The sequence below is a fragment of the Martes martes genome, assembly GCF_963455335.1.
Source record: "Martes martes genome assembly, chromosome: 1".
NCBI lineage: Eukaryota > Metazoa > Chordata > Mammalia > Carnivora > Mustelidae > Martes > Martes martes.
Genome location: NC_137888.1, coordinates 189198200 through 189226190, shown reverse-complemented (window position 1 = coordinate 189226190; position 27991 = coordinate 189198200). Strand labels below are relative to the sequence as shown.

Below are 27991 nucleotides of genomic sequence, written 5' to 3'. Positions count from 1 at the left end.
AACCCCTCATAGTTTATGAAGGCTTCTTTTTGTGGTTGTTTAAAAAAAAAAACAAACAAAAAAAAACGGTGTCAGCTGAAACAAATTTAACCATGGATGATTTCCATTTTCTGCTTTGTATTTTGTCTGTATTTTCCAAAAAATCTACAATGAACAAGTGTTATCTTTGCAGTCAGAAAAGAAACTATAAAACTCCTCCAAATGAGATCTCTGTCTGTGTAAGCTCAGGGAGCTATCTGGCGTGACAAGAGAAAGGGGACAACATGAACGCTTGTGGTGCCAACTCTCTTGTTTGCTTCAGTCAGAATGATTTCTAATTCTATTTCCCATGGATTTTCATCAGCTGCTGGTTCATGTACATCAGCTATTAAATGAATACATGTGAAATCTTAAAATACACTGAGAGAAAGTATATTGTTCCATATTAACCAAGCACTCAGTGTTTCCAATTATATGTGACCGTACGAGGGAGCCAGTTCTCACTCACCAAATTTCAATCCACTTTGAAGAACTGCTTACTCCTCCACTTTGCTTCCTGATTAGGACATTTGATCTTTGGGAACCTTTACCATTACCATATCATGATAACTCTTAGCTAATAGTCTGTGAAGAAATAATTACTGATAACCCATGCCAGCCAAAAGCAGATAAAGCAGTGTGAGCAAAGGACTAAGGCTGGTGTTACATGGCTCAATGACCACTTGGGGAAAAACAATGAAAGGATTTTTATTGACCTAAGTGGTTTAACAAATGACACTTAAGTGATCTATTGGCATATTAGAACAGCGATAGAACTACTGCCTTATTAAGTCATTTTTAAAATAGTCATTATAGAGCTTTTGCCATAAATCAAGAACAAAAGATTCCAGGAAATAAATTTTCATAAAAAATTTTTAGACACACAGTAGTGTTGAGAAATGGGGTTTAGGGCTGATTATGGCTATTGATTACATTTTCCAGGTGTCTCCTAGAAATAATCCTCCCATGGGTTCAAACCTTAAGAATCAAGATGAGCTATTTTAGGTAAATGTGAAGGGTGGCAGACGCTGGCAGACTATCAGCCCTGTGAGGTGAGGGACCACATCTGTTCTCCTTAGCAGTACATACAAAAGAGCGGGCTGTGTGTGACAGTGGCTGTTACTTAGCAGGTGGTTAGTAAATGCTAAATGGATGAATGAGATTTCATAGCATCCTGTGATCTTGCAAGCAGAAAATCACAACTTTTTTGAATTTAAACCTACAGGGCAAAACCCATTATTATACAGACTCTTACGGAAATTTTGGTATTAGGGAAAAGGACTGAGACTTTCTTCAAGTAGAAAGATGTTTCTTCACCCACTATTTGCTGTGTGTCATTTGGCCTGATTTGGCCTAGAACATAAATGATGCTGATAGAAGTCGAGATTCCCAAGGGGTTCTCCCACAATCCTTTAGCTAATGGGACTAATGGGATCTTGCACTGAACTCATATTTATCCCTTCCTTATAAATTCACTTGTCCCAGCCTCTTCTTAGACTCTCAAACAGAAAGACACATTAGTATCCCAGCCTTCAGCCTTACCCAACTGACTGCTATCTTGCTGCTCTCTAGGAAGTACCTTTCTTTTCCTCTCAGTTAGTCTCTTCCTCCTTACCTCAATGAGTCCTGAATGCTTCTGGAATCACAGTCAGAAAGCAGGTCTTGGCTCTTGAGTATCTTTATGAATAGACTCCAAACCTACCCACCTCTGAGCTGCTCTTGAAACGCACATATGTGAGTCAAGATGCTCAACCCACTACTGCCATCTTGATACCTACATTAATGCCAGTCCTTTGCTTTACATCAAACATAGAGGAAAAGAAACACATATGGGGTGTGGGGAAGGGGGACACTGGCTCCTTATGTCATTGAGTCTCTGGATCAAGCCATACCTGAAGTCAGAACATGGATGGACTCTTTAATTATATGACTCAATAAATCCTCCATTTACTTTATCCAGTTTAGGTTTTCTGTCACTTGCAACTGAAGTAGCTTTAACATATGAAGGATAAAGGAGATGAGGGCAAGGGAAAAAAACAAAACAAACCCCAAAAAACCTGAAAGGAAGAAAAAGGGATCCAAGGAAAAAAAAAAAAAAAAAACAAAAAAAAAAAAACAATGGAAGATTTGACCAAGTCATAGGAACAGCCAGTATAGAATAAGAATACAGAGCATGGAGGGAGGAGGAGCAAGACGGCAGAGGAATAGGGGACCTAAATATCATTGTGTCCCAGGAGTTCAGCTAGATAGTTATCAAACCATTCTGAACACCTACAAACTCAACAGGAGATAGAAGAGAAGAAGAGCAGCAATTCTAGGAACAGAAAATCAACCACTTTCTGGAAAGTAGGATGTGCAGAGAAGTGAATCTAAGGAGATACATGGGAAGAGAGACTTCAGGGGGAGAGCTGACTCCTGGCAAGTGGTAGAGCATTGGAGCAAAAAATCAGAACTTTTGGAAGTCTGCTCTGCTGAGGGACGTCACTCCAGAGGCTAAGTGGGGGGTGGAGTCCTTGTGGGGACAGTGTGGTCTCAGGACCTGCAGGGTCACAAAAAGACCAGGGGTGTCTGAGTGCAGCAGAGCTCCCAGGTATTGGAGCAGGGAAGTCGGCTGCAGGGATGGAGGTGAGGAGTGAGCTCTCAGCTCGGGGTTACCTTGAACCATGATCTAAGGCACAGTTGGGCCACTGTTTCTCGAGTGGAGACCATACAAGTGGCAGATCCAGGGAGACCCCTTCCTTCCTCCTCCAGGAGGACTGGGGAGCACATGGCAGGCATTGGCTGGGTTTGTAGACTCCAAACAGGGCCATGCACCAGAGACAGAAACACTCGGTCACAGTCCGGGTGAGCACGGACTGTGGCCGGAGACCAAGGAAACGGGAGGGATTGACTGCTTTTTTCTGAGGGCACAATGAGGAGGGGGTCCCTGAGCTCTTGGCTGTAATGGGGACTAGAGATTGGGAGGCCGCCATTTTCATTCCCATCTTCCAAAGCTCTACAGAAAGTGTTCAGGAAACAAAAGCTGCCAAGAGGGAACCCAAGGAGATTACTTGGCCTGGCCCCTGGCAAGGGCAGTGTAATTCTGCCACAGGCAAAGATATTTGAGAATCACTGCAACAGGACCCACCCCTAGAAGATCAGCAAGAACATCCAGGCAAGACCAAGTTCACCAGACCAATGAGAATTGCAGAACTCCAGAGCTGGGGGAATGCAACACATAGAATTCATGGCTTTTTCCCTCATGATTCCTTGGTATTTCAAAATTAAGTTTTTTTAATTTTATTTTTTTCTTATTCCATTTTTAAAAATTTTTCCTCTTTCCTATTTTAACCTTTTTTAACTCTTTTATCTTATCAATACCTTTTTAAAAAATCTTTTCTTAACTTTCATTGCTAAGGTCATATTCTATCCCTTCATTGTATTTAACCTTATTTTTTGTATATACATATGTTTTTCTTTCCTTAAAATTTTGGGATAGAGTTTCTTATAAAAGAACAAAATATACCCTAAATCTAGCACATGGCTTTGTTCTAGTCTCCAGCCTGATCAGATCAGATCCTTCCTCTTTTTTTTTCAACCAACTTCCTATCTTTTCAATTTCTTTTTTAGAACCTTTTTTAATTTTTACTTTTACAGTCATATTCGATCCCTTCATCCTTTTGCCCTTATTTTTCTATATACATAAGTTTTTCTTTCTTTAAAATTTTGCGAGGCAATTTCTTCCAACAGACCAAAATACACACAAAATCAAGTGTGTGGCTCTGTTCTATTCACCAGTCTAATACATATATATATATATACACATATATGTTTTTGTAGTTGTTGTTGCTTTGTTTTGTTTTGTTTTGTTAGTGTATAGTTTTCTGGGGCTACTACCCTTTCAGTATTTTGTTCTCTCATTCATCTATTCTTATCTGGATAAAATAACAAGGTGGAAAAACGCACCTCAAAAAAAAAAAAAAAAAGACAAGAGGTAGTACTAATGGCTAGGGACTTAATCAATACAGACATTAGTAATATGTCAGAACTAGAGTTCAGAATGATGATTATCAAGGTGCTAGATGGGCACCAAAAAAGCATGGAATATATTAAGAGAATCCTTTCTGGAGAAATAAAATCCCTTTCTAGAGAAATAAAAGAACTAAAATCTAACCAAGTTGAAATCAAAAAAGCTATTAATGAGGTGCAATAAAAAATGGAGGCTCTTACTGCTAGGATAAATGAGGCAAGAGAGAGGATTAGTGATACAGAACACCAAATAACAGAAAATAAAGAAGCTGAGCAAAAGAGAGACAAACAACTACTGGAACATGACGAGAGAATTCAAGAGATAAGTGATACCATAAGATGAAACAATATTAGAAAAATTGGGATCCCAAGAGAAGAAGAAAGAGAGGGGCAGAAAATATATTGGAGCAAATTATAGTAGAGAATTTCCCTAATATGGCAAAGGGAACAAGCATCAAAATTCAGGAGGCACAGAAAAACCCCCTCAAAATCAATAAAACTAGAGCCACACCCATCATCTAATAATAAAACTTACAAGTGTCAGTGACAAAGAGAAAATCCTGAAAGCAGCTCGGGACAAGAAGTCTGTAACACACAATGGTAGAAATATTAGATTGACAGCAGACTTATCCAAGGGACCTGGAAGGCCAGAAAGGACTGGCATAATATACTGAGAACAATATATGAGAAAAATATGAAGCCAAGGATACTATATCCAGCTAGGCTGTCATTGAAAATAGAAGGAGAGATAAAAAGCTTCCAGGACAAACAAAAATAAAAAGAATTTGCAAACACCAAACCAGCCCTATAGGAAATATTGAAAGGGGTCCTCTTAGCAAAGAGAAAACCTAAAAATAGTAGACCAGAAAGGAACAGAGACAATATACAGTAATAGTCACCTTTCAGGCAATACAATGGCACTCGATTCATATCTTTCAATAGTTACCCTGAATGGAAAAGGACTAAAAGCCCCAAGCAAAAGATACAGGGTATCAGAATGGGTAAAAAAAAAACAAGACCCATCGATATGCTGTCTACAAGAAACTCATTTTAGACCCAAAGACATCTCCAGATTTAAAGTAAAGGGGTGGAAAAACATTTGCCATGCTAATGGACATCAAAAGAAAGCTGGGGTGACAATCCTTATATCAGATCAATTGGATTTTAAGCCAAAGACCATAATAAGAGATGAGAAAGGACATGATATCATACTCAAAGCGTCTGTCCAACAAGAAGATCGAACAATTTTAAATATCTATGCCCCTAACATGGGAGCAGCCAATTATATCAACCAATTAATAACAAAATCAAAGAAACACATTGACAATGATACAAAAATAGTAGGGGACTTTAACATCCCCCTCACTGAAATGGACAGATCATCTAAGCAAAAGATTAACAAGGAAATAAAGGCTTAAAATGACACACTGGGCCAGAAGGACATCACAGATATATTCAGAACATTCCATTCCAAAGCAACAGAATACACATTCTTCTCTACTGCACATGGAACATTCTCCAGAATAGATCACATCCTGGGTCACAAATCAGGTCTCAACCGGTACCAAAAGCTTGGGATCATTCCCTGCATATTTTCAGACTGCAATGCTCTGATGCTAGAACTCAATCACAAGAGGAAAGCTAGAAAGAACTCAAATACATGGAGGCTAAAGAGCATCCTACTAAAGAATGAATGGGTCAAAGAGGAAATTAAAGAAGAATTGAAAAAGTTCATGGAAACAAATGAAAATGAAAACACAACTGTTTGAAATCTTTGGGACACGGCAAAGGTGGTCCTCAGAGGAAAGAATATAGCAACACAAGCCTTTCTCAAGAAACAAGAAAGGTCTCAAGTACATAACCTAACGCTACACCTAAAGGAGCTGGAGAAAGAACAGCAAAGAAAGCCTAAACCCAGCAGGAGAAGAGCAGTAAAAAACATCAGAGCACAAATTAATGAAATAGAATCCAGAAGAACAGTAGAACAAATCAACAAAACTAGGAGCTGGTTCTTTGAAAGAATTAAGAAGATTGATAAACCCCTGGCCAGATTTATCAAAAAGAAAATAGAAAAGACCCAAATTAATACACTCATGAATGAAAGAGGAGAGATCACAACCAACACCAAAGAAATACAAACCATTACAAGAACATATTATGAGCAACTATATACCAGCAAATTTGACAATCTGGAAGAAATTGATGCATTCCCAGAGACATATAAACTACCAAAACTGAGTCAGGAAGAAATAGAAAGCCTGAAGAGACCCATAACCAGTGAGGAGATTGAAGCAGTCATCAAAAATCTCCCAACACACAAAAGCCCAGGGCCAGACAGCTTCCTAGGGGAATTCCACAAAACTTTTAAAAAAGAATTAATTCCTATTCTCCTGAAACTGTTCCAAGAAATAGCAATGGAAGGAAAACTTCCAAACTCATTTTATGAGGCCAGCATTACCTTGATCCCCAAACCAGACAAAGACCCCATTAAAAGCAGGATTACAGACCAATATCCTTGATGAACACAGATGCAAAAATTCTCACCAAAATACTAGCCAATAGGATCCAACAGTACCTTACAAGGATTATTCAGCACAACAAAGTGAGATTTATTCCAGGGCTGCAAGGTTGGTTCAACAGCCGCAAATCAATCAATGTGATATACTACATTATTAAAAGAAAGGATAAGAACCATGTGAAACTCTCAATAGATGCTAAAAAAGAATTTGAAAAAGTACAGCATGCTTTCTTGATCAAAACTCTTCAAAGTGTAGGGATAGAGGGTATGTACCTCAATATCCTAAAAGCCATCTATGAAAAGCCCACAGTGAATAACATGCTCAATAGGGAAAACTGAAAGCTTTTTGGCTATAGTCAGGAACATGTCAGGAATGTCCACTATCACCATTGCTATTCACCATAGTACTAGAAGTCCTAGCCTCAGCAATCAGACAACAAAAAGAAATTAAAGGCATCCAAATTGGCAAAGAAGATGACAAACTCTCACTCTTTGTAGATGATGTGATACTTTATGTGGAGAACCCAAAAGACTTCACCCCAAAACTGCTAGAACTCATACAGGAATTCAGTAAAGTGTCAGGATATAAAATCAATGCACAGAAATCAGTAGCATTTCTATACACCAACAATATAGAAGAAAGAGAAATTAAGGAGTTGATCCCATTTACAATTGCACACAAAACCATAAGATACCTAGGAACAAACCTAACCAAAGAGGCAAAGAATCTGTACTGAGAAAACTATAATGTACTAATGAAAGAAATTGAGGAAGACACAAAGAAATGGAAAAACATTCCATGCTCGTGGATTGGAAGAACAAATATTGTGAAAATATCTATGCTAACTAGAGCAATCTATGCATTTAATGCAATCCCTATCAAAATACCATCAATTTTTTTCAAAGAAATGGAAGAATAATCCTAAAACTTATATGGGACCAGAAAAGACCCTGAATAGCAAGAGGAATGTTGAAAAAGCAAGCCAAAGATGGTGGCATCACAATTCTAGACTTCAAGTTCTATTCCAAATTCTAATCATCAAGACGGTATGGTAGTGGCACAAAAGCAGACACATAGATCGATGGAACAGAACAGAGAGCCCTCAAATCTATGATCAACTAATATTTGACAAAGCAGGAAAGAATGTCCAATGGAAAAAAGACAGTTTCTTCAACAAATGGTGTTGGGAAAATTGGATAGCCACAAGCAGAAAAATAAAACTGGACCATTTTCTTACACCACACACAAAATTGACTTAAAATGGATGAAAGACCTCAATGTAAGACAGGAATCCATCAAAATCCTTGAGGAGAACACAGGCAGCAACCTCTTCAACCTCAGGGACAGCAGCTTCTTCTTAGAAACATTACCAAAGGCAAGGGAAGCAAGGGAAAAAATGAACTATTGGTACTTCATCAAGATTAAAAGCTTTTGCACAGCAAAGGAATCAGTCAACAAAATCAAAAGACAACTTAGGGAATGGGAGACGATATTTGCAAATGACATATCAGATAAAGAGCTAGTATCCAAAATCTACACAGAACTTATCAAACAACACCCAAAGAACAAATAATCCAATCAAGAAATGGGCAGAAGACATGAAAAGACATTTCTGCAAAGAAGACATCCAGATGGCCAACAGACACATGAAAATGTGCTCCACATCGCTCGGCATCAAGGAAATAGAAATCAAAACCACAGTGAGATACCACCTCATGCCAGTCAGAATGGCTATAATATAACAAGTGAGGGAATGACAGATATTGGCAAGGATGTGGAGAAAGGGGAACCCTCCTACACTGTTGGTGGGAATGCAAGCTGGTGCAGCCACTCTGGAAAACAGTATGGAGGTTCATCAATAAGTTGGAAATAGAGCTACCCTACGACCCAGCAATCACACTACTGAGTATTTACCTCAAGGATACAAATGTAGTGATCCGAAGAGGCACTTGCATCCAAATGTTTATAATGTCCACAGTAGCCAAACTATGGAAAGAACCTATATATCCGTCAACAGATGAATGGATAAAGAAGACGAGTATATATTTACAACAGAATAGTATGCAACCATCAAAAAAACCCCACGAAATCTTGCCATTTGCAGTGATGTGAATGGAACTAGAGATATTATGTTAAGTGGAATAAGTCAATCAGAAAAAGACAATTATCATATGATCTCTCTGATATGAGGATTTGAGAGGCAGGGTGGGGAGTCATGAGGGGAAGGGAGAGGAGAAAAAGGAAACAAGATGGAACCAGGGAGGGAGACAAACCATAAGAGACTCTTAATCTCAGGAAACAAACTGAGGGTTGCTCGGGGGTGGGAGGGATAGGGTGGCTGGGTTATGGACACTGGGGAGAGTATGTGCTATGGTGAGTGCTATGAATTGTTTAAGACTGATGATTCACAGACCTGTACCCCTGAAGCAAGTACTACATTATATGTTAAATATATATATTTATGTTAAATATATATAAATGTATATTTATATATATAATTTTATATATTATATATTATATATTTATTATATAATAAATAATATAAATAAATATATATATATAAAAATAAAGAATACAGAGCTTGAAGCCCAGAGTTCACTGCTTTTTTCCTGCTTCCCCCCTCCAGAAATCAGCAAACTATTATTTATTTCTGCACATAGTTACTTTGAAGCTAAGCAATGAGAACTAGCCTGCCATCAACACTCCAGAAATACAAGACATATATCTGCTGTGGGTTACTTATACTCTGTTTTCTTCTTGTTGTACATTTAGGAATTATTTACATAATTAAGTTTCCCAAGGAAAATACAAATGCCAATTTTAATTTAAACAAATACTAATGCTAAAATCAATTTGTAGAATATTTCAAATGGATCAATTGACACCGCTTGCACTAAAACAAAATCATTTCTCTACTAGTGCTTCTTTATAAGTATGCACCAACACCTATCAAGATTTTCAGGAAACTGAAAATAATTGCCAGGGACTGGATCAAGCAGCCAATGAGCAAACACATGCAGCAAAAACTAACATCCTATCCTTGAACTCAAAGCACCTGAGTTTTGCCACATACTTACTAGAGATTTTACATAGGGTATGCTGCCCTGTGCCTATTTTCTGGTCTTCCAAAGGGTTTCGTAATGTTTTGTGCGCAGTGCCACGAGTAAGGCACCAGAAAGAGAGGTTATCTGTGCAACAGACATTGACCTGCCACTTACTCACAGAACAGAAAGGATGTGAAAATCACCAGCACAACTTTGCAAGAATATCAACAACAATAAGGACCTAGGCTCCAAGTATGTCAACAGGACAGAAAATATTTCTAAATGCAAGGATGATCAATCTACCACATAGTTACCAACTTTATTCATCCCATAGTATTTTTCTTCAAAGACTGGGTACAGTGATTCTACCCATAAGAAGTCCAAGTGTTATAAAATAATAACTTGCTAAAAACCAAAAAGGACAAGCATATTTAATCCTACTAATGGCTCCTGCCTCTACTATTTCCCACAGACAATTTGTTGTCTACCCTTCTTCTTGTAGAATGGCTTCACTGAAAGAGAAAGTTCTCTTCTACCCAAGACACTTTCTTTACCCTCTGAATCCACAGTGTTTACTTTTCACCTTAAACTCCTTGCTTGGTCCTTACAAAGTGCTGCCCTGTTGTTGGTTCTTTATATACATTTCCTGTCCTTTCTCCAGAACTGCATACCTCTGGGAGAGAGGTACCAAGTCCCACAAAGTTTCTAAGACTGGAGCTCGGAACTACACTCTACAAAGCCAGTGACTCATAGTGTTTGTTACTGTTCTTCATATGTTCTTCCAGGCTGGTGACTGATCACTTTTTTAAAAGAGATAAAATTGGGGCGCCTGGGTGGCTCACTGGGTTAAAGCCTCTACCTTCAGCTTGGATCATGATCCCAGAGTCTTGGGATCAAGCCCCGCTTCGGGCTTTCTGCTCAGCGGGGACCCTGCCTACCCCCCTCTCTCTGCCTACTTGTGATCTCTGTCTGTCAAACAAATAAATAAAATCTTAAAAAAATGAAATAAAAGAGATAAAATTGGTTATACATGGAGTGTATTTTAAAAGCATAAAAAATTCTAAAATAATATCAGTGTGAGCATGGAAGCATTTTTAATTTAAGGGAGATGTCATATTCGGCCTGAGAACGGTGGAACTTATGACACCTCAAACAGTTTGCAAAGGGCCTCTGCTTTCCCAGTTTAGAAAACTCTGTGTCAGAATCAAGTTCCAGATTCCACCCTCCTCTGCCACAGACAATGAAATGTTTTGCTTTAAAAGCTGTTGCTGGGAGTTGAGCTTGTTAGCCACATTCTGATGAGGTTGGGGCTGCAGAAACCAGGCCATATGAGCGCATCGGGAGGACTCTACCAACATTTTCCCTGTAAATAAGGTGTCGTAGGTCTGAGTTTCTGTTTAGCTGTGCCTCTGACTGGATTCTAGCTCCTGAGCAAGTCACTTTTCCCCTCTGAGCCTCAGTCATCTCACCTTTTAAATTAAGATAAAATTCCTGGCAGCATACCTACTTCATAGGATGCTGGGAGCACAGTAACAAGAGCACTGATGATGTTAATAGCTCAGTGATAATAGCTAACATTCACTGAGGTGCCCCATATGCTAAGCACTGTGATAAAAGTCCTATACTTTCCTGAATTCTAATGATCCTCCCAACAACTCTACGAAGCCAGGCACGATCATTGTCTGCTTTTTTACAGATGAAGTAACTGAAGATCAAAAGTGTTAAACAACTTTCCCCAAGTCACATACCTGATAATAATAATATTAATAATAATAATAATAAAGGCAGGATTTGAACCCTGGCATTCTGGTTCCAAAGCCTTATCCCCTGTGCTATTTTGCCCAGTACAAATCATTTGAAGCATGTGATGTGAAGCACTTTAGAACTATCAATTAATTGAAAAAAATGCAAAGTATTACTATTAATATAAATAGATGTTCATGACAATTATTAAAAAATGAGGTAACCATCAACTCCTTTAATGAAAGCGCATACACCTCTCTCAGGAATACTGACAATCCACTATCAAAAAAAAAAAAAAAAAAAAATCCAACTAGAATGGCCTTGGCACATCATCACAAGAGAAGTTCCACAGACAGCATTTCAACCTGAGAATTCATTCTTCCCTAGAGGGGAGAAGAATCCCATGCCTTCTCTGACAGAGCAACAAATTCTCAGAGCTCCAGCAAGGCACTGCCTCTGAGAGAGCAGGTTAAGGAGGGCACTCCCATTCCTACTGCAGACCAGGAGGGGGGCCTGCTGAGGGATCCCCACCAGGGGGCCTGTTGCCACTGGCAAGTCACACATCACCCCAACACCGCCCGGGACCTGGCTGCAGGCCAAACCGACCTCACAAACCTTACAAAGAGCCAGCCACTGGTGAGGTCTCGTGCTGCAGGCCAGGGTCCCGGGGCCAAGGGTGAGGAAAAGCTCACAACGTGACAGGCTATTTCTGAGTTCTCCCTTCAGCTTGTTTCCTCACTAAGTTACTTTGACACCACACCTGTTTCTGTTCTAGTCTGGAAGCCTCCGCAGCATGGCAGATGGCAGAGTGTTTGCATAACGAATGTTCTCTGGGGTCAGTCTGTGGAGGTGGCAGCGGGACTGTGACAGGTGGGACAGGAGGGCAGCAGGACCCCTCTCCCAAGGAAGCAGTGTTGCCATCCATCCCTGACTTTGCTGGAGAAACTTCCCACCCTGTGGAGGCCGGAGTATGTCCTCAGCTCTGTTCCTCCTTCTGACAGTCACATCCCGGACACCCCGATTCAGCGGCTGCCAACAGGAAGCTACAAAGGAAATCTTGTGGTGGCCTTAAAAAATAATAATAAAAAGAGAACAAAACCTCATCACATTTAAAACTTACCTCCAATCTCAGTTCCAAGGAAACTTCCAATTTTGTGCTCTTAAATGGAACTTGAGATTTAACTCTTTGAAGTCTAAGCCTTTTAATTCTCCAATCTCAACTTCTCATGTTTCCTAACTCTATCTTCAAGTCAAAATGAGTCTTTTGAAGAGGGAAGTGAAATTTCACAGCTGACCGAAATGAGTTCATGTGAAATTCAAGGGTGGTTTAAGGTCACACCTGGTCCTCAGAGGTGAAGGAAATCCCCACTTTCTGTGATGCAAATTTAACGCCAGAATAAGGTTCTCTCTTGGTTGGGCTATGGGGGAAATACTTTCTCAATCATGCTGCTGTCCATTTTTTAAAGAATTCATTGATGTTCAGGATTAGTTAACATTCCGCTTCTGAAAGGAGCAAATGCCCATCTCAGGGGCACATGCTTGGCAGACAGTATGTGTGTCTGGATGTGATACACACGCTCCCCCACCCTCCCAGGGACACTGGGTAGACTCCACTGCTTGCAAAATCTAGCTCTGCACGTTCAGTGCCATTTGCCCCCCTTGATCACACTGCTTGGAAACCAGTGTGCTTCCATTAGTAAGAATTCTGGACCCGTTAACAGGATGACAGGAAGGGCTGGAAACCAACTGGAATTCACTCTCGCTCCTCTCCAGAGGTTTCTCTTTAAGTTCTCATGAGCCTCGCCTGACACAGAGGTGACAGAGAAGAAGACCCGAGAGGATGCTCTCTTGGAGGGTAGGGACTGCATCTCCCCATGCCTGTTGTCATCACCAAAGCTAGAAGAGAGGCTGGCGAGCACACTAGTTCTCAATAAATCACTGGTAAATAAAAATACAGTGTGCCAAGCACTATGGGGAGAGTTTCCCATTCGTAGCTTTTTGTGATATTCACAAAATCCTGTGCAAGAGGGAGTCATCTCCTTCCAATGTTATGGACAAGGAAACAAAGGCAACAAGAGTTATGCCACAGGCCTAAAGCCACACAATTAAGAGTCAATGGAGCCAGACTTTGAATCCATAGAGCAAACAATCACGTGAATGAGAGACACAAGTTCCAAGGTAAATCTCCCCAATGGGGAGAACAGGGTTTTTTGCAACCTGCCTCAAGATTTATCCCATCCACTTAGATTAGTAATTCTACCTGTCCCTGAATGTAGGTGGAAGACAGCAATTCAGGTAAGGCCAGTAGAGCACCTACGGACAGGTGACAGGGGACCAGGAGACCCCTGATATGAAATGGAACATTTTGTGCGTATACCCGAGTTTTTTCCACAGAAAAAGTTCATAGCTTTCCGACTTCAAAGAGTCTATGATCCTTCCAACCCCCAGAATTTAATGACTTAGCCATTTTTCATTAAATTATGCTTCTAATTGTCACCCCCAAAGAGTCAAAGGGTTCTAGATGACTTTTGTATGCCTGCTAGAGGGAAAATAATCAGCGTGAAAGCTTGGTGGGTATGAGACATGAGAACAGTCAGTCTCTGAAAACACCCTTGGTGTGGAAAGAACCCCCACAGATCACCACTTAATTAAGAATATTAGTTCAGAATTTATTCCGTTGCTAGCATTTGTCCACAGTGAGATCAAAGAGCAGCTCCATCAATTTATTGCCCAGCTGGGCTTGCGGGTAGTGACATCATAGGATCCCGTATCATTGACCAGTGGTCAGTGGTCTTTAAAATATGAGAAGGAGCCAACAAATCCCCACCATACAGCAGTGCCTGTAACTGTCAACAACGTGTTTCTAACCTTCTAATTTTCTACAGGCTTCATCTGCAGCATGAACACCCAGCCCTGAGGCTCTGTACCATCCTCATGTTCAACAAACACTGACTGAAAGCCTACTATGTACCAAGGACTGCAGTTAGACACTTCCTATGCCATCTGGATGCCCCCATGTGATTCTTGGCAACGTGTTTAAAATAGAAGAATCCCTAGAGAACACCTAGATGTAGGGACATGCTTGGCAAAGGAGGAAAAGCCATGCCATATACATAGTTAAAGGCACCAGTGAGTCCTTAGAAGGACAAGAGCACATTTCTTCCAATTCCTATAAGGTTTCTAGGCAGAAGAGGAAACACAGGATTAGACCAGAGGGCCCAGACTCCAGAGAGAAAAAACCAAAACAGCCAAGATTCCAGTCTTGTGACTGCTGGTTCACAGGAAGAGAAGAGGAAGAGGAGGAGGAAGAGAAGAAAATGGGAAAGGAACAACACACTTTTCTAATTGGAGTTATCCAAAAGTGGAATAAGATAGCTGGTAACAAGTAAGATTGACATCTCTAGAAGACATTGTGTGATTTATACAAGGGATGAAGGTAAAGCTGAAACTATGCAACATGAAAGATGAATGAGTAAAAGATGATTGTATTAAAATACAACGAGACAAGTACATCTCGTCAGTGCGTGACCCTTTAAAACTAGTACGTTGATGATGTTGTTTGTGAAGAACATGATGTTCACAAGTCAACTTAACACAAATTACATGTTTACCATGGCTATTCCTGTAATGACCTTGGGAGTTGACTCATAGGTTTCCTTAACCTGATGAGCCTGCTGAATATCATCAGTTAGGTTTGTAATTAACATTACAATGTATCTAACACATTCCACCTCTCCCCCCACCTTACCCCTACCTCTTGCTAAGGCTCAGGAAACTGTTGGGTAATCAATATGAGCTCTCTGCTCTAGGTCTTCTCTCTCCCTCCCTCTCTTTCTCTCTCTCTCTCTCAGCATTTCTATTATGGATAATTTATTAAACCCTAAAATTTCTTTCCTATTTGTAAGTTTCAGCAAAATTTAGTCAGGTTTCAACACAGAGTGTCAAGGGATAATTAGGACAGTTAGCAGTAATTTATGATTTCTCAGCTGGGTTTTCAAGCTTTCGCTGACTGCCTGTAGAAATCCGTTAGCCAGTTCTACCCCGATCACTATGAAATCTCCTTTATCTTTGTGCAAATTGCTTTTCTATTTTCCTGAAGTGAGCTGAAAGATGAGCCCATCCATTCCTGAAAACCTAGCCACCGGTGTGCTTGTCATCAGAGTGCGGCTGAGGCCAGGGCTGCAGATGAATGATGATAATGGCTAATGGATGAGATGAGGCCACAGGCAGCTCAGTCCCAACCTGCTACGGGTTAGAAATTTAAACCCGGCAGTCCGACTGCACGTTAGATCTTCAGAAAATATGCAAAGGGATCTATGAACATGCCAGTGTACATGTTACAAAGCAAATACCGCCTAGCAGTCCACCAAAGATGAAAAGACTGGAGAAGCCAGGGACAACAGCTCTGCACTACTTCTGGGGAAGAGGAGGATGCTATTAAGCCTGAACTGGAAAAGGGAGGACCTCCTGTTCTTTAGAGAGGCTCATTTACTAGATGGTAAAAAATGAATGCTCTGGGTAATTTCATTCTGAATTGATTTATTTCTAAATGGGGGAAAATTGACACTCAGGGAAGAAAAGTAAAAAGCACGTCTCTGGAAAGAGCCAGCTAGTCTCAGGTATAACCCAATTATTTGCACACAGGAAATAAGAACACAGGAGGCAGGGTGGAAGGTCACCCAGGAAAGTCATTCCTTGCAATGAACACGTTCCTTTCCCCCTCCAGACAGACTCTCAGAAAACTATAAACCGACCCATATTTCCAGTTTATTTCTGATGGCTAAACCTAATCAAAGTTCACTTTTTAGAAATCCAACAGTTATTCTCAATTAGATTGCCTGGCAAATTAAATCATAAATTTCTCTATCCTCACCCTGGTTGTCACATTCCTAAAATACAACTTTTCTCCCTCTGGCATTCTATTTAAATCTCTGAGGCCAAGCTCCAGAGCAAGTTATAGATTTGATAATTTGCTAATGTGGCCACAGTAATTGTTTGAGGCATATTTATGATTTTATTGGATCTTACAACAATCGATAATAATCCATTGATGTCCCCGACTCTGGGGTTTTCTCACAGTCGACAAATGGGTCAGTGGATTCATTTTTAATGTACTCAACTCCTTCCCTGAGAGAGTCTTGCATATATTAATAAAGGCCAAGAAATGAATGGCATTGGTGCACATATCTTACCCTGAAGAATTAGCTGCAGGATAAGATTTAATGTTAAAGACAAGGGGAAGAATAGACTAACAGGGCCCATTTTGTACAGCACGACCATCATTAAAGTTAATGGAATTACCTTGTGGTCATGCACCAAAGGGAGCCTATTGGAAGTTAAGCTTTTCTAGGGCCATTGATTCTCCAACTTTCACTCAAAGATTCCCATTGGCATGTGATGAGTATCGCAGATATGCAGCCGCGCTTTACGCAAACTGCCAGTTAAGCATATTAAGGAGTAACGATAACTGAATATTTTAGAGCAGGTGATTGAGTTGAAGATGCTTTCCACTGGAAGTGGCAGAAAATGCAATTCTGTCAGCTTAAACAAGAGGGGGCTTGAATGGATCACCTACCTAAAAAGTCTAGAGGTGGTGCAGTCTTCAGGATGGGTTAATTCAGCCACTTGATAATGTCACCAAGGGTCCAACTTCTAGCTCTGCCATTTCAGGCCAGCATTTGCTTTGTCCTAAAGCAAGATTCCCCAGGAATCATAAGGTAGCTGTCAGCAGCTGTCAGGGTTCCTGCTTCATTATTCACGTCCCTTCCCACAAACAGTGGATATAAATTATCCGTGATGCTGGGAAGAACCATCGCTGAAGTGAATGGAATCCAACCCTCTAAATGGCTTAGGTGAGAGTTAACTGAAGTCCTAACTGTGGCAGAGAGAAATGGCTTAGGCCAGAGATGAGTAAAGGACAGCCCGTGGGCCAAATCCAGCCCGCGTCCTAGTTTATAAACAAAGTTTTATTGGAATACAGCCACATTTATTGGTGCAAATCCATTTACATGTTTTCTGTGGCTGTTTTCAGGCTACAGAGGCAGGTGTAAAATTGTGACCTCTGGCCCTGAAAGCCTAAAATGCTTCATATCTGGACTTGTATGAAAAAGTGTGCCAATTCCTGAATTAGACCAAGCAGAGTCCACACCTAGATTTAGAGATGGATTCAAACACACCCTAATGTCTTGGCTTCTAGAAAATGGAGGAATAGAGAAAGCATCCCAGAGGGACAACCAGAGTGCTCAAAATAGATAGGAGACAAAGTTATTCAAGTTCTGGAAAAAATGAGCTTAGAAACTGAAAAACCAAATTAATTAAGGTGACCCATCACATCTGCCCTCCACCCTTGGAATATAATGTAAATACCGAATACATTTAAAATCGAGTTAAAACTACTTACCAGGGTATACAAGGCTTGGTATGACTCCTGCTCACCTCTCTATACCCCAAATTCCTGCTACTGGGGCCATCCATCATCTCCCAGAACTTGGAAAGCTCATTGCTGCTGTTTCCTCTGCCCAGAATGCTCTTCCTCCCCAGCTCTCCGTTGGGATGGATCCTTATCATTCCTCAGGTCTCAGCTGACCTCCCCAGCAGTCAATCTGTATCTAGAGCAGTCACTCCACCATCTTCCCTCCTTCTGTATTTTTCCTTTCGTGGCTCCCTGTTATTGCCTTGTTAATATCGCTCAGAGCTCACAATTATTTTCTATGTCCTTTTGGGCGCAGAGGAAGACAGACAATAGGTTGAGAGTTATTCCTTGGATGCTTGTTCTTCCACTGTACCCCAGTGCCTGGGAGCACCAGACACCTAGCAGGTGATCACTAAACACTTCCTGGGAGAGGAATTCATAGGCACAACAGAACTTCCGCAAACCCTCAGTCTTTCTCTGCGAAAGCACTTATTTCAATGACTGCCCTTAAAGACAGGGACTACGTCTCACTCTTCTTGGTCTGCCAGATCCTGTGACAATACCTGGTACATAGTAGGCCCCACAAGAATAAATTAAAATAATAAAGACTAAATGCTAGATAATAAAACATGAGCAGACAGGATGCTCTTTTCCTGCGAGGTAGGGACGGGATACTTCAATGGTGAGGAAATTCTCATCATCAACCACAGTTCGAAGCGGTTCAAATCTAGAAGCAGCCTGGTTTCCAGATAAAGAAGAAGAGGACAGAGCAATTTAGAGGCTATGGAGGGTGATCGTCTGCACAGAAGGTGAGGATACCACATGCCTTCCAAGATCATTTCCCTTCTGGGATTCTCCGAGTTATCCCAGGCTCTGAGTTTCTTCCTTGAGAGTGACTCTCATCTCTGGTCATCTGATGGCAGAGCTGAGCTTGGAATCATATTTACTCTTTGCATGGCTGAACAGTTTTGTCAAATTATACTGTAGAACCTGATTACATCTGGGAATTTATACCATTTATAACCAACGGATGAATGGAAACACAAATAAAAGGCCCAGCTGGGTTGTTTGCCAGGGCCCCAGCACACAAAGCCTGATAAGAAAACATATTTTCAGGAAACAGGTCCAGAGACGTGGACGCTACGGTGGGATATTTGAATGTGAACCTTAGGATAAACGGATTTCGCCACGAAGTAAAAGAGTGTTTGGTGAGGTCGCTTTGTTCACTCAACGCTGTTTATTCTTATAAACCACTGTAGGCAAGATCAACAACCTAAACAACTCTGTGTTGATTTTTCATGTAGTATCAGGAACAAGAAAAGCTTATTTAAGAACAGGGGGAAGAAATGGGAGTCTTCATTCCAGGACCTCAAAATATTATGTCGAATGAGCCCAGAAGCATTTCAAACCATGCATTTTGCCCTCTCCCCCTGAGGTTCAGGATTCAGGGGACTCAGGAGGCTTCCAGAGATGTCCACCTCTATTTCCCTAATCTTGGCAGATGAGTGGCTTCTCCGCAAAGGGAATCTGCTATGAGGCTGCACGTGAAGTTAAAATTTCAACATTATCCTTTCCCAGCCCTAGCATAATTCACACTACGGAGGGGGCAGAATTGCTCGCTGTGTTTGGCCCAAGGGCCATTACAGATCCTCCACAAGCCCGTATTTCTCACTTAAATGTCATTAGGAAGGTCATTATTCTAATTTTTCCATGTCTGTAGCTCTGTAGGTTGCCACGTCTATAATTCATTAAGCTGGTTTCCATCTGACCCAGGCTCAGTCATCAAATCCTTATGATTCCAACAGCTTTTGGATCTTAATTATTCTACTAATGGCTTTAGTGTAAAAGGCAAAGAGGAGCTCCTGAAAGGGACGGAGTAACTTAGGATGGATATGGCAGCAAGAATCATGCCTCGGTCACTTTGACCCAGAATCAAAATGTATTTATAGAAATACATAAAACAGCAGTTCCTAAATCTGGGCAACAATAGAATCAACTGTAAGCTTCTAAAAAAATCTATTTTAGGGGCCCCATCATCAGCAATCTGAACGTAGGACGTATGAGAACTGGTTATATACTAAGGACAATAAAGGAAAAAGAATGAAGTATAAAAACCATTTCTTGAGGGAAAACCTTCCAGTGGGACCTCTGTGAAAAAAAAAATTATAGAGAAAGCTGTATATTGTTTTTCAGAATACTTTTAAAATATCAGTGATATTATAAAATATAAATCATGTAATGAATAAATAGGTACACATTACCCAACTTAAAGAGAAAACGTAATTGCAGGGTTGAAGGTCCCTGGGTGCCCCTGACATCCTACAGTGTGCTCCTTCTCCTTACTGTCTCCCTGGGGCAGGGTGGGGGAGGTCCCAATCCTATTTGTGTCCAAATTTCTAAGCAATATACAGATCTGCATTTTTATATGTAATATAGACAGTCTATAAGGAATCTGCTTCTATATTTTATTATTTCTGCTCTCAATAACTCCTGAAACAAAAGTTTATAATGTCATCCATATCTTTCTCAGCTGCAGTGTCCAATTTCAATCAAATCACACATTATTTAATGGCCATTCCCTCCCCATTTGATATTTAAGGTGTGTGGTATGGTTTTTAACAAATGGTTTGTCTACTGAGACTGACATGATCACATCTCATCAAAACTGACTTCTTGTCACATGATTAATTGGGCTGAGTTAACTTTACCTTTTCTTTCATGTTTCTTTTTTTTTCCTTTTTTCTTTTTCGTTTATTTGTTTACATAGGGTTGACATTTTGGCCAAGTCAATTATTTAGATGCCACAGATTCAAAACTTTAAACCTACCATGAGCTGGTTACATGGAATTGGATAATTCTACGAATTATTTCCCGGGCCTGAAGCATACAGAGCAACAGAGTGAGAAAGAGATTCCTTCGGTGATGACTTACTGAGTACCTAGTCTTCCACAACAAAATGGCAAGAGTGAGTGACTTTCCCAGATGGCAGCAACAGAGGTAAGAAGGTGACTGAATAATTACACCTTACATTAATGGAGCATTTTTGGGTCTACGGAGCACTTTGCTTTTCACAGGATATTTGACTTGACAAGTGATTGAATAAAACCCCCCGACTGAACATCAGTTGTAAAAGACAGCCTGCTGAAATCTATAAAACATCGGCACCGAGAATCCATCTTCAACATTGGCCATAATTCTGTGTTACGCATCTCAAAATAAATTTAACAGCCAAATATCCACTTTGCTTATGTTAGGTCCTCCCATTAATAAAGAAATTTGTTTGGTAGCGCTAATGAAAAACTGAACATCTAAAACGTATCATTCTGCTATGAACTGATGCACAGCAATAAAGCAGCATTTAGTTGAGTTAACCTTCACCTGTATAATAAAGTTAGACAGAGAGAATCCTCTGGGTAATTTTTTAGGGAGAAGGCAATGTTACCCTAAGCAAAGCAAAATAATATGGATTAATCTGTGTTGAGGGTGACAAAATATTTACAAAGTCTCTCCTTGAACATCTTCCCCTGAGCTTACTGGGGGCAACGTGTTTTCTAGGACTAGCTGGCCACATGACACAATGGAGAGGGGCCCTCAGACAGGCCTAGGTTTGAATTTCTGCTCTAACATCTGTTAGCCGCATGTGGTTTGATACGTTACTCTACCTGCATACACCATGGTTTCCTCAAGTGTAAAATACCAATGCCCACTGTTACGGGTTTGGAGGATTAAGTGAAAATTATAAAACTAAAGCAAACACTTACTCAGATGTACTGCCTGTCAAGGGCTGTTTTAAAGACATTTACATGCATTAATCCCTTTGGTCTCCACAACACCCCTAGGAGGTAGGGTATCACTGAGGCTCTCACTTTAACAGTCTATAAATGAATGGTGGGGCTAGGAGAGGTTGACTTCTGCTGGGTTGTACGATTGACTGGTAAGGGACTGCTCTGCAACTGAAACCAGGCCATCTGGTTCCAGAGTCCTCCCTCTCTGTCAGTAGGCTGGAATCCTGATGACATTTCCCCTCCGTCCTCACTCCATTTCCAGCATCCCCCATCCCATCTACCGAAGCTGCCTGTGACATTGAAAGAACAGAGAAAAATAAATAAATAAAGAGTAACCAGAAAACACCAGGGGGCTTGGGTAATTTTTCTTTCAGGGCTTTGCATGACATCATACAAATCAAAACCAACTCTTTAGAAATGGAAAAACATAATGATTTGATAAGCTACTTAGAGGAAGGCTGGAGGTTTAATAGGAGAGAGAAAGTTTCCAACAGGAGACAGGCAAGGTCATGGTTCCTTTCTCCTGCCTGGAGAGCCAGGCACCTGAGGTTGTGTCCCCAGATCACCAGAAGGGGAAGGAGAGTCAGACACACATACATGCCAGAAGGTAGGGGCATGTTTGGAGGTGTCTGCTCCCATATGTACACCTAAACCCATCCTCTGGGCACCAAAATCGGTTTTGGGTTGCCAAATTCAGGCAAACTGGATTCACTGCGAGAGAAGAGATAAATTCTCAGGCAGTTCCACAAGATAAAAGCTACTATGTCCTTAAAATACTAATTCTTCTGCCAGTAATGCAGGCATGATATATAAACACAAGAGAGGCACTTTTTGTCACGGCTTGGATCAGAGGATAAAAGTTCTCTGGCAAATTACAGCTCTCGTGAAATTTCTATACAGATGAAAATAATAAACAACAGTCACGTAAAATCATTTTCATTCTCGAGGTATCTGTTTCTCCTTCTGTGTGCACCAAATTTTAGGATTCATTTGGAGTGATGGGGTGCTGGGTGGCTCAATTGTTACCTGTCTGCCTTTGGCTCAGGTCATGATCCTAGACTCTCAGGATAGCCCACATTGGGCTCACTGCTCAGCAGGGAGTCTGCTTCTCCCTCTGACCCTCACCCCACTTGTGTTCTCTCTCTCTCTCAAATAAATAAATAAAATCTTTTTAAAAAAAAAAAAAGGAATTCATTTGTCTTGAAAGCAAGGAGTTATACGGAGATTCCTCTATATCTTCTCATCAGTTCGATGCTATGCACTATACAAGGTGTGCATGGGAATCACTTACAGTGCCTGTTAAAATGCAGAGAGTCCTAGGTCCCACACCAGACCTACTGAATCAGCAAAAGGGGGCAGGCAGATTTCTGCTTTGTGAAAACCTACATCAAGTAACTGAAGTATACTGTTGGTTTAGAACCATGAGTTACCTATTACTGAGGGGTACAGCAGAGGCTAAAAAAATACCAGGGTAAAGATTTTTTTCTCCCATTTAATAAGGTAGGTTCTGAATATTCAACTGGTCACTTTTATAATAAATTCAAAGTCAATATTCAAAAATACAAGTCATATGATCAGAAGAAAGTTTCTCAAGAATTTAAGCAAAATGGCAAAATTTAACAGTGTCAGAATTCAGTGTGTAGTTGTGAACTTATCAGAGCCACAGACAATCTCGATGCCAAGTATATTCTCTTTACGTCCAGTCTGCCTATTTTCCAGATGAGAAAACTGAGGGTAAGGTTAATATTAAGAGACATGCACAAGATCCCAGAAGCAGTATGTGGTGGGCTGGGCTATTTATTCATGTTGGTTTCTCCTCACATCACTCCGTACAATAGACGATTCCCTCCATTTGAAAAATGAAGGCATAGATGTTCAGAGAGGTTAAGAGTCCTGCCCAAAGTCACACAGTAAAATAGCAGAGCTAATATTCCTATAGAATCTCTGACTGACACCAAAGTGTATTAACTACTGGACTTCACAAAAAGCTAAAATGTCCTCTTTGCTCATGAATTGAAAAGATTACCAAATTTTCACTAGAAAATGTTCTCTAGGACCGTAGAGACCTCTCAGTAAATGGAAGAGTTACTTTTGTTTTGGTTTTAATTTTTATTTTTTATTTTTATAATTTTTTAAAAGATTTTATTTATTTCTCTGACAGAGAGAGAGAGCATAAGCAGGGGGAAGAGCAGAGGGAGGAGGAGAAACAGGCTCCCTGATGCTGGGCTTGATCTCAGGACCCTGGGAACATGACCTGAACCAAAGGCAGACACTTAACCAACTAAGTCACCCCGATGCCTCTGGTTTTAATTTTTAAATCACACTTTTCTAAAGAATTCCTTTTCTTGTTCTTTCTTTAGCAATTTGAAAAGTAACCGTTAATAAACCAATAGTTATTAAGACACTTCCCACTGCCTTAATATTAGAAAATTAAATATCTAAGTAGGGGACTCAAGTACATAAACACAGAAAAGGGTAAGCAAGCATATACCATAAATAGTCCTTATGAGATTCTAGATTACCTGCCTGCCATAAATTTCTCACTTTAATATACCTAAAACACCCTCCCACCCAAAGACGCATATAGTAATTACTCTAAAAGATCGCTCACATTAAACTTACTAAGGAACATCCCTTTTAAAGGGTAGAACACTGCCTTTAATGGTTTGGCTAGCTGAAATTACATTTTGGAATATTTGGAAACCTGATTAGTGGAAATTCTGGTCTTTGACAGTGATGCCTTAAATAAAGGGGATTCTTGAGAGAAATCCCAAGAAACCCAGACCCCTGACTGCACACTGAAATGCAAGTACTTATCATCTACTGCTCCATGTTAATTCAAGTTAGAAACTGACAAGCAGAGGTTTGCTGTATCAAAGTCCCGTTATCTTCCCCCCATACCACCCAAAAGGGCCATAGTAGACAATGACAAAATGCAGGTCCTCGAAGACTACCATTTTTGAGGAGCTATGGAAATATAGGTACAGATACAAAAACAGCCACACAAACAAACAAACAAACAAACAAACAAAAACCAGTAAGGTTGGGGCGCCTGGGTGGCTCAGTGGGTTAAAGCCTCTGCCTTCGGCTCGGGTCATGGTCCCAGGGTCCTAGGATTGAGGCCCGCATCGGGCTCTCTGCTCAGCAGGGAGCCTGCTTCCTCCTCTCTCTCTCTCTCTCTGCCTGCCTCTCTGCCTACTTGTGATCTCTGTCTGTCAAATAAATAAATAAAATCTTAAAAAACAAAAAACAAAAAACAAAACAAAACAAAACCAGTAAGGAATGCCTTGAAAGAAATCAAATAAGGGAACAGGATAGGGAGTAAAGGCTTCTGCAGAACCACTTCGGATGGGGGATGGGAGTCAGGAAAGGTTAATAAAAGAGTGGCATATGGCTGTAATGTATATACAATGATATGCAGACATATATTATGGGACACACCTAAAGCCAGAAAAAAGAGATTTCTTCTCAAGCCTGCAGGATGCCCAGACAGTTGCAATGATCACCAGGTAGATAGCAGGGCTTTATTACTTTTAAATTCAAAAGGAGATTGAAGGGCACCTGGGTGGCTCAGTGGGTTAAGCCGCTGCCTTCGGCTCGGGTCATGATCTCAGGGTCCTGGGATCGAGTCCCACGTCGGGCTCTCTGCTCAGCGGGGAGCCTGCTTCCCCCTCCCCCTCTCTGCCTGCCTCTCTGTCTACTTGTGATCTCTCTCTGTCAAATAAATAAATAAAATCTTTAAAAAAAAAAAAAAAAAAAGGAGATTGAATAATGAACTGAAAAATAAGAGGTCACTTTTTTACTTCCCCATCCCCTTTCCTGCTACGAATTACTTACTAAGTACGTGAGGCCACCCTTGCTCTTTGCAAAGCAGCATCGAAAGTCCCCGAAACAAAAAAACCTTACAGTGGCACCACGTTTAAGAGTCTCACGCAGGGGTACACCTTCACTAACAGTAACAACAGCGGCTTCAGGGGAAGAGATCATTACTGGGCTTACTGTTCTCACCACCCGAGACACAGATGGTTCCGAACCCAGGCATCGAGCAGCATACCAAGAGTCAGATGCAGAGGCAGAGATGAAGCCCGCAGTCACCGTGTGCTCCCCTTGGCAGGCTGTCAAGTGCTACCCTGAAAGGCGCATCTGGGTGCATTTCAAAATACGGTCTTGAACTGCGGGCTCAGAAGCTGACAGCTGAAAACTGAAGGGGTTGCCCTGCTCCCTGGAGGGGCTGGATCCTGGAAGGTTGGCTTCCATGTGTCAGTGGGATGTGGCCCTTACCAGCTACTATTTTATCACCATAAAATAATGAGGCTGATAAACAGCCATGCTCTGTAAAGACCCATATGGTGTGCTGGTTCAGGAGGAAGATTCCCAAGCCCCAAACACAAAGATTTAGAATGAGAACTGATAGGGTCAACTTTTTTTTTTTTTTTTTTTTTAACTAACACCAAAATTAATGTTAATGCAGGCAATATAAGGCATGCACTTGGAAAAACATAGACAACTTCGCAGATGTGGACTTTGTCGAAAAGGACAGTTTTCCAAACTCTGTCACACGCCGGTCGAGGTTTCATCGGCATGTATGTGGTTGTGACCTTTTAGCCATTTTATATTCCACAAAGGATGTAAGAGGACCCCCACCCCCACGCAGCGTGGGGGAATTCTGTGATTGGGCTGGAAACAGGCGAGAGATGTCCAAAGCAATACAATCTACTAATTCAAAAATATAGAATTGTTAAAAACACCACCACCACCACCACCTTATGTTGAGTAACAACAGTGGTGAGGATAATAATCACGTTCAACACTTCATGTATGAGCCCTATAGGCCAGGGGTTACCCTACTGAAGCTAACAAAACCATTAACATTTTTGGCTAGATAACTGGGACCCCAAAAAGGTAGTCACAATTCGAGTCAGTGAGTATATGGCCTTGGGGCCCAGCCCTGCTCGACGTGGCGTTTGTTGGTTTTGGTTTTTTTTTTTTTTTTTTAACTGTATTTTATTATTCTTTTTAATTGAGTTAGAGTTCAAATACGATAAAATCATCCATGTTAAAAAGTACGATGCACTGGGTTGTAGAATATTCACTACATTGCAAGAACATCACCACTATCGAATTCCACAACATTTTCATCAACTTAAAAAAGAGACCCAGACTCCTGAGCGGTCACTCCCCACGCCTTCCTTCCTCCAGCCCCTGGCAAACACTCACTGACTTTTTGTCTCTATTCGATGCCTGCTTGTATAGGACATAATTTTAATGCCCCCTTCAGAATTTCCAAGTGAAATTTTGAGATATTACCTATATATTCATATAAATTTTATGAGACGCTTAATATGTACATCATATCAGTCTGTGCATTCTCCCACATTATTAGCTATGTTTCTACAGCTGGACTTCCAACCGCTGAAAGAATTCTGTCAAACTAGATAGTGCACACAACATCTAACAAACTCTAGTATTGTTGGAATCTACATCTACCTATTGAGGGCTTGTTTGCTTTTTTAAGGTTTTATTTATTTATTTTTGAGAGAGAGCATGAGTAGGGAGGAGGGAGAGGGAGAAGTAGACTCCCTGCTAAGCATGGAGCCCGACGTAGGACTCGATCCTAAGACCCCGAGATCACGACCTGAGCCAAAGGCAGACTCTTAAGTGACTGAGCTACCCAAACGCCCAGCATACGGAGTTTTTAAAAAACTAGCAACCAGGTTTAAACACTGTGTTTTGTATTTCAAGAAACAGTTTCAAAAAGAAGCTACACATATTATATTCTTTTTAGTGGCTGCATGTTTACAAGTCTGGCAGGGAGGTGGACAGTGGGTTGGAGGGAAGCTTTGCGTCCTTTCTGTCCCTATGACATCATATGTCTGGAGCAATCGGGAGGCTAGCTCTTTTTTATCACAAAGAATTTGGTGGCAGTCCCCATAGGGCATTTGCTCCTCAGAAGTACTTCTCAGAGATTCTATTGTAAAAGTCCCATAGTAGCTCTGTTAAACATTAAAGTCATATGCAAACTAATATCAAAAAAGGACTATTTTTTAAAAAGATTTTATTTATTTATTTGACAGACAGAGATCACAAGTAGGCAGAGAGGCAGGCAGAGAGAGAGGTGGAAGCAGGCTCCCTGATGAGCAGAGAGCCCAATGCAGGGCACAACCCTGGGATCATGACCTGAGCGGAAGGCAGAGGCTTTAGCCCACTGAGCCACCCAGGTGCCCCAAAAAAGGACTATTTTTTTTACACTGTTTGGAGCCAGACATTACCTTAGCTACTCACAGCTAGTCTCGAAGTCCTAAAACCTTAATTTGCAAAGTATCACATTAGCACCCTAGTTTGACTTCCCTCTGATTTCTAGCACTGGAAAAAAAGAAAATAGCCTTTTCTATGATTTAGGTGTAGGACCTATCTGCAGAGAAATTTGTATTTGTATGAAGGGGGCTGAAACCTAGCTTCAGA

The 27991-nt window shown here is 40.8% G+C and overlaps 1 protein-coding gene across 1 annotated transcript in view; it reads right to left on the bottom strand.

The window, feature by feature from the left end:
• Window positions 1-27991, bottom strand: part of FHIT (fragile histidine triad diadenosine triphosphatase) — a gene marked incomplete at its 5' end in the record, with an annotated part of 337307 nt that overhangs the window by 248447 nt on the left and 60869 nt on the right. The gene's annotated exons all lie outside the window — the stretch shown is intronic.